A 7,721-nucleotide genomic window follows, 5' to 3' on the forward strand; every position below is an offset into this window, starting at 1 on the left:
AGACCGATGACCGTGGTGTCGTCTGCGAACTTTATGAATTTGACAGCTGGGTGCGTTGAGGTGCAGTCGTTCGTGTCGAGAGAGAAGAGCAATGGAGAGAGGACGCATCCCTGCGGGGCTCCAGTGCTCGTGGTTCGTGTTGTGGATGATATATTTCCCAGTCTGACCTGTTGTGTCCGTCCTGTCAGGAAGCTGAGGGTCCACTGGAAGATCGTGCGGGACACACCAAGCTGGAGAAGTTTGGGGATGAGGAGTTCTGGGATGATGGTATTGAACGCAGAGCTGTAGTCCACAAACAGGATCCTTGCGTAGGTTCCTGTGTTGTCAAGGTGGTCGAGGATGTGATGCAGTCCGATGTTGACTGCATCCTCCACAGACCTGTTTGCCCGGTAGGCAAACTGACGAGGATCTAGCAGAGGTCCGGTGATGTTCTTTAGGTGGTTCAGCACGAGGCGTTCAAAGGACTTCATGACCACAGACGTCAGAGCAACAGGTCTATAGTCGTTCAATCCCGAGGGTGCTGGATTCTTTGGAACTGGGACGATAGTAGACTGTTTGAAGCAGGATGGGACTTCACACTGCTCCAGGGATCTGTTGAAGATTTGTGTGAAGACCGGAGCCAGCTGGTCAGCGCAGACTCTCAGGCAGGAGGGGGACACTCTGTCAGGTCCTGCAGCTTTCTTGATCTTTTGCTGCTTGAAGAGCCGTCTAACGTCCAGTTCGTGGATCTGTAGGGCAGAGGGCGGAGATAAGGTAGTTTCTGGTAATGGTGGGCAGACCGGGGAAATGGGGGTGTCCTTTTCAAATCGGCAGAAGTATGTATTTAACTCATCAGCCATACCATTGTTGTACACTGCTTGGGGGGAAGGTAAACGATAATTTGTTATTGCTTTCAGGCCATTCCACACCGATGCAGAGTCGTTAGCGGAGAACTGTTTGTTAAGCCTCTCCGCATAACGTTTCTTTGCGATGTTAATTTCCTTCGTCAGCCTGTTTCAGGCGAGTTTGTAAACTGCTCGATCGCCGCTTTTAAATGCGGACTCTTTCTCTTTCTTAAGCTGCCTGAGTTTGGGAGTGAACCATGGCTTGTTGTTGTTGAATGAGCGGAAGGACTTTGTTGGTACTCACATGTCCTCACAAAAACTGATGTATGATGTTACAGTGTCTGTGTATTCATCCAATGTGCCCGTTGAAGTTTCAAAGACGCTCCAATCAGTGCAGTCTAAACATTCTTGTAGCGATGACTTTGCTTCATCTGTCCATGTTTTAACTGTCTTGACTACCGGTTTTACACATTTGAGTTTCTGTTTGTATGTGGGAATTAAGTGGATTAAATAGTGGTCAGAAAGACCCAATGCTGCATGCGCAACAGACCGGTATCCGCCTTTGAGTGCTGTGTAACAATGATCTCGAATGCATTGCTGTCATTGACGGCTCGAATTGATATGGGAGGACTCCTAGAATCAATTGCAAACATTTATGCTTTCCTCTTCAGAAGAACAAGAACAAGAAAACATCTTCTCCGAATCTGAAGCCATTGTTTTGATTCTCGAGCAACCTTCTGAAACTGGCCATTTCCGGATTCATTTTGAAGTCATTTTTATTGGTGTTTTTCATTTAACTAAAAATATCAGCCTGCCTGATTTGGGTATTTTAGATGCTATAAAACGTTTTTCTGATGTCAGTGGGAAACAAAAACAAAAAATGGTGCCGGTTGTCCTTTAAATGTAGTATGTACAAACCTCATAGCACAGTAAAAACACTACAACCCAATTTATTAACTGTCTTTCAAATGTGAAAAATATCCCTGATCAGTTAATAAATTTGTCTCAAGGAATATGCAAGATATGGCATTTACAAACTATTTCGCAGATACTTGGAGGAGGAAATGGAAATAGATTAAAATAACATATGCACTGTGATTTATCAAGATTGCGTCTGTTTTTAAGTTTCCATCGAAGGGGCAAAGAAATCAACATTTATTGAAAAATGGAATCACTTTCAACATTCAAAACATATTATTACACAACGAAATATTCAAGCTCAATAATACCTACTTGTGTTAAATTCCGCCAAATCATAGATGGTTTGTCCTGACCGCGCGCTCAACAAACTCCTCACTGACGCTCTCGCCTTCACGCGCTAACAAAACACGTGTACCGTCGCCGAGCACACAAACATAGACTACCTGCAGTTGAAATTTGCATACTCGGCTCGGCAGCCAATCAGAAGCCTGCTTCTTTCTTCCGGACTTTCGCAAGCGTTACAAAGTCGTGCAATTGCATGTCATTTTCCAAAATAGATGCACAGAACCTCAAACTAGAAGAAAGATTCAAAAGAAGCTAACAACATATGTGACGCTACAAAACGTAAATTTACATTAAACCGTGACTGTAAAGTGTACGTGAGACTTATGAAAGGGGCTTAGTGGCTCGTAGGAATCAATGCAAACGTTGCATTGTGCACCACAATGACAATCGACTACTGTAGCAAAATTTACAGCCATGCGCATTTGCCGTAAATTAAGCAAGGTAGCATTTGTAGTTGGTGCATTCTTGATTTAAAAAAAACCTTTATACTTTGTGACAATGTTTCTTAATGGGATTGGTCTCATTTTGCTTCAAGTTTCAAAGACGCTCCAATCAGTGCAGTCTAACTTTTCAGTTATCTGACCCTGTTGTTCGCTAGCTTTTTGTCATGAGTTTTAGACATTTGAGTTTGTACTTGTATTTGGGCAAGTTCGGTGGGCCGGATAGTGGTCAGAAAGACCTAATGCTGCATGCGTATGTGGCCCGTATCGGGCCGTGAGTGCTGTGTATGCCTGATCTAGAATGTTTTCTCCTCTGGTGAAACAGTCAATATGCTGCTTATATTTGGGAAGTTCACGGTTTAAACGGTGTTTGATTAAAATCGCCCAAAATGATCAGGGGTGATTCTGGATATTTTAGTTCGAGATGGTTTACATGGTCCGCTAGCGTTTGTATACACGCGTTAGCATTAGCTTGTGGCGCGATGTACACGGCAACGAGAATAAAGGAAGCGAACTCACGTGGCGAATAGAATGGCTTGCAGTTGAGAGACAGCGATTCCAAACCAGGGCTGCAGTGCTATGGGCTCACCAGTTTCACCCATAGTGGCTAATCTTTACATGGAAGAGATGGAGAAACAGGCCCTCACATCCTTCCCGGGGACAAAACCTAGACACTGATTTAGATATGTGGACGATACTTTTGTCATAATTAAGAAACAAGAAATTCAATCCTTCACAGATCACCTCAACTCTGTAGACTTCAACATTAAATTTACTCGTGAGGACATTCAAGAGAACCAACTAGCCTTCTTGGATTGTAAAGTAATTATAAAAGAGGACAGAGCGCTAAAAACAGAAGTCTTCAGGAAGGCTACGCACACTGACCAATACTTACTTTTTGACTCTAACCACCCTTTACAACATAAACTAGGAGCTATCAGAACCCTCCAGCATAGGGCTAAACTAATACCAACTAGCACTGAAGGTAGAGAAAAGGAGTCAAAACATATCAGGAGAGCACTCACTAACTGTGGGTACCCTCAGTGGTCATTCAACAAATGTCAGAAAGAAAGAATAGCGAACGAAACCAATAATTCTCAAGATTCAAAAAGGAGAGGAGTAGCAGTACCGTACATTGCAGGAGTTTCTGAAAAATTACAAAGAGTCCTTTGGCAACATAAAATTCCTACTTATTTCAAACCGATAAACACGTTAAGGCAAAAATTAGTGCATCCAAAAGATAGGCTACCAAATGAAAAACAAAGTAATGTAGTTTATTCCATACATTGTAAGAATGAAAATTGTAAAGAGCAGTACATTGGGGAGACTCAACAAATTCTCAAAAAAAGACTTTATCAACATCGCAGGGATAATACTAGTGGGCCTCAATCGGCAGTACATTTGCACCTAAAAGCTAACAACCACTCATTTGACGACAATGAGGTTAAAATCTTAGCGAAAGAACATAGATGGTTTGAAAGGGGCGTAAAAGAAGCGATTCTTATAAAACAAAAAAATCCTTCATTAAATCGGTCTGGTGGGGTGAGGTTCAATTTGGATCGTTCATACAATAGCCTGCTTACGCAAAACAGGTTAGGCAACTTTCGCAATACTGATGAGGGTCGTTATGCTGATGAGGTGATACCGGGGGCAGTGGGGGTAATAGGCCAATCGTTAGTCAGGAATGTAGGAACAATCAGTGGGGCCACAGGGAGGGGTCCCCCGCCCCTCCCAACCTGAGAGTAGGGACCTATCATAGCTGTGTCCGGTGCCACCATGTCTGGACATTAGGGATATATAAATGGGGCCGATACGACCAGTCAGACTTTAGTTCGCTGACGAAGCCTCTTGGATAGGAGGCGAAACGTCCGAAACCTTCACTTTTGTACAGATGACGGCTGAAGAAACCTTCTCATCGATGGACCACTCCTGTACGACTGAGAGCTTACACAGACATCTTGTTTGGTAGTGAGCGTAGATTAGCGAGGTGGATCGATGGGAGCGGCGTTCGAAATCAACGCTGCCGTAGCTTGACGAGCACGCCGGCTCGCTTCCCCTCCTACGCCGGCGTTTTTTATACACTTTTCCTTTCATCCTAGCTGAAACCCTTCTATCACACATCATACCTGACATTTTTCTCCAGTCGCTCCGGCCTGCCTGGACACGCTTCTTCTCTTTTCCTCACTCTCCATTGCTCTGCACAGTTGACCCCAAGTACTTAAAATCCTCCACCTTCTTTATTTCTTCTCCCTGTAGCATCATTCTTGTACTTGGATCCCTCTCATTCACACACATGTATTCCATCTTGCTGCGACTGATCTTCATTCCTCTCCTTTCCAGGGCATATCTCCACATCTCGAGTTTCTCCGCCACCTGTTCCCCGTTCTCGCTACAGATCACAATGTCATCTGCAAACATTATAGTCCAAGGAGATTCTTGTCTAACATCGTCTGTCAGCCTGTCCATCACCATAGCAAATAAGAAGGGGTTTGTTTGTTTGTTTGTACTGTTTGTTGTTGTTTGTTTTCCACGATATATGGTGTGAAAATGTATTCACTCTTTTGTCCTTTTTCTATGCCCTAAGTGAATGCTATTTGCATCCCTTGACATTGATAACAGTGGTATTAAATTCTCCCGCACATTCTCAAACAAAAGAATCCCCACAAGTGCACTGTCGACTTTGATCGCAAAACTGGTCTCTCATCAGAACTACCCCAATCAGCATTGAGCTCTTTAACTTCCCCCAGCTGGGTCCAGCCGCACCTCTGTCCCAGTGGATTCCCCTACCCTGAGCCAACCTCCCCCGAGCGACAAGGGGGACCAGGTGCCATCGCTGAACGGGATGTAGAGGTAATTTGGCTTGACGGACCCAAACACACGTCTTCCTTATACGAGGAGTAGACAGGGACCATGGACATTAAAAACTGTCTCATTAAATTTCTTTGCACAAGACGGGAAACCTAATGAGAAGCGTTGTAAAGACCGACAACATCTGATCTCCTCCAGATCGAAAACAAAACATCCAGGTAAGATCTCTGTGATAGGGCCAAAGTCATGTCATGCCTCAGTAACACTGATGGAAATATCAACAAGGGTGGGCATTCGGATGGCTGGAGTTCAAGTACTTACAAAGAGGAATGGGGGCTCCCACAACCCCCCGCTTTGTTTTGAATTGAATTGAAAATGTTTGCGAGTGACACAAGGATTAATTCATTTGTCATTTATTTTGAGTTTATCAACTGAAAAGTACATAATCTCGCGTAAAAATCTAATTGGTGGCACGGTTTTGGGAAAAAGGGAATGGGGAAGAAAGTTAAAATGTGCATGCAGTGGTGTTTTTATGTGACATGAAAAAGGCATCAGCTGGGTGCCATCACCCAATTTATTTAAATATCAGGCAGCTTTTTAATTTAGGGACATTTCTCAACCATTTCCATCTCATGCATATACAATTAAGGAAGATAATTAGCTGGTGATTACATAACTCATGATGCGGCTAAAAAGGGAAGTCATAAATCACGTGCTTTTATTTTCGTCGTTTACTTTATTGCCGAACATGTCTTTAAGTTGTTCGGGCAAAACTGTCATGGCAATAGAATTCACTTTTCAAGTTATGGACATTTTTTTTCTTATCCCATATTTTATTTTATTGTCAATGTGCCTTTTTAAATGAATAAAAAACAATAGTGAGACTCTCTGGCTTCTGCCATCAGAATGTCATGTTTCAAACTCACATGATTTTTGTCATTGTGCTGGTGGTGTTTGAAAGGCAGCAATGTCTAACACCACTCTAGCCCATCCTAAGAATATCGTACAATTTAACACATCCAGGAGTTTTGTATATCTTCTCCCGTCGGTCTGAAATACACGACTGGACAAAAACATTAACAGAGGCGAGGGGAAAAAATAAAGTGACACGATGGATAAGTTGCCATCCATCTTCACAAATGAAGTCTGTCACCCTTTTAGAAGAAAAGAAAAATCAATCATCTGAATTTGTTGATTACAATTACCATCAGTTAGAATATGTTTTTTTTTCCAAACAAACAAAAAAAGACAAATATGACAGCCCCCTTTTTGTTTTTGACAGTTTTGGAATGCTGATGGTTTGCAATTCAATCAAATATCCAGCAGCATCATTCTTGTGTCGGTCCTCGGTTCTCGGCTGAATGGCCCCCGCCCTTTGTTGTGTATGGTTGCCTTTCTCTTAAGTCGCTGTCTCCTCAATCATTACGCCTGTCTCACCTGCACACCTGCCAGTGGTCATCTCCACAGCTTCACTCTCCTCTGCAGCATCAATGCCAGGTATTTTAGATGCTCTAAAACATTTTTCTGATGTCAGTTAGGAAACAAGAAAAATGGTGTCGGTTGTCCTTTAAAACCAAAAAATGTAAATAAATAAATAAAATACAACAAATCTTGACCTTAAGTGTCATTGTCCATAGCGGGACGTGCTTGATTCTTAATGAGTGGAGTTGAGACGAGTCCTCTATCTGTCCATGATGACCGAGTACAAAGGTTTCACATCCCCACAGACTCCCAGCTCAGGCCTACCAAAGCTCAGGTGCGGAGCAGCTGAACAACACTAAAGGCCTCTAAACCATCACCCCCACCCGACCCCATCACCGCCACCGACCACATGTCCACAACTCAATACACCATTAGCCTCTTGCTTTAACAAGCACCATTATATTTAGAGGACAAAATATGTGACATGGACTCTATTGTATGATGATTTTTCTTGAGTATATATATATATATATATATATATATATATATATATATATATATATATATACAGTAAAGTCTCGTTATATCGATATCGGATATATCGATAGTCCCGGTTATATCGATACTATTTCTATGCACGCACGGAGAAAATTACATGCAAACAGGGTCGGATATATCGATAGTCCCGGTTATATCGATATTTTTTCGGACTCCCTTGAATATCGATATAACGAGACTTTACTGTATATATATATATATATATATATATATATATATATATATATATATATATATATATATATATATATATATATATATATATATATATATATATATATATATATTACTTCTTTCGGCTTTTCCCTACAAGGGCTCGCCACAGCAAATCAGTGCCCTCCGTCTTTAGAGGTTTGATCCGCATGTTTGTTTTGGCCAAGCTTTTACGTCGGATGCCCTTCCT

This window comes from Hippocampus bargibanti, linkage group LG16 (genome assembly GCF_051943395.1).
Source record: "Hippocampus bargibanti isolate YZ-2025 linkage group LG16, ASM5194339v1, whole genome shotgun sequence".
Taxonomy (NCBI): domain Eukaryota; kingdom Metazoa; phylum Chordata; class Actinopteri; order Syngnathiformes; family Syngnathidae; genus Hippocampus; species Hippocampus bargibanti.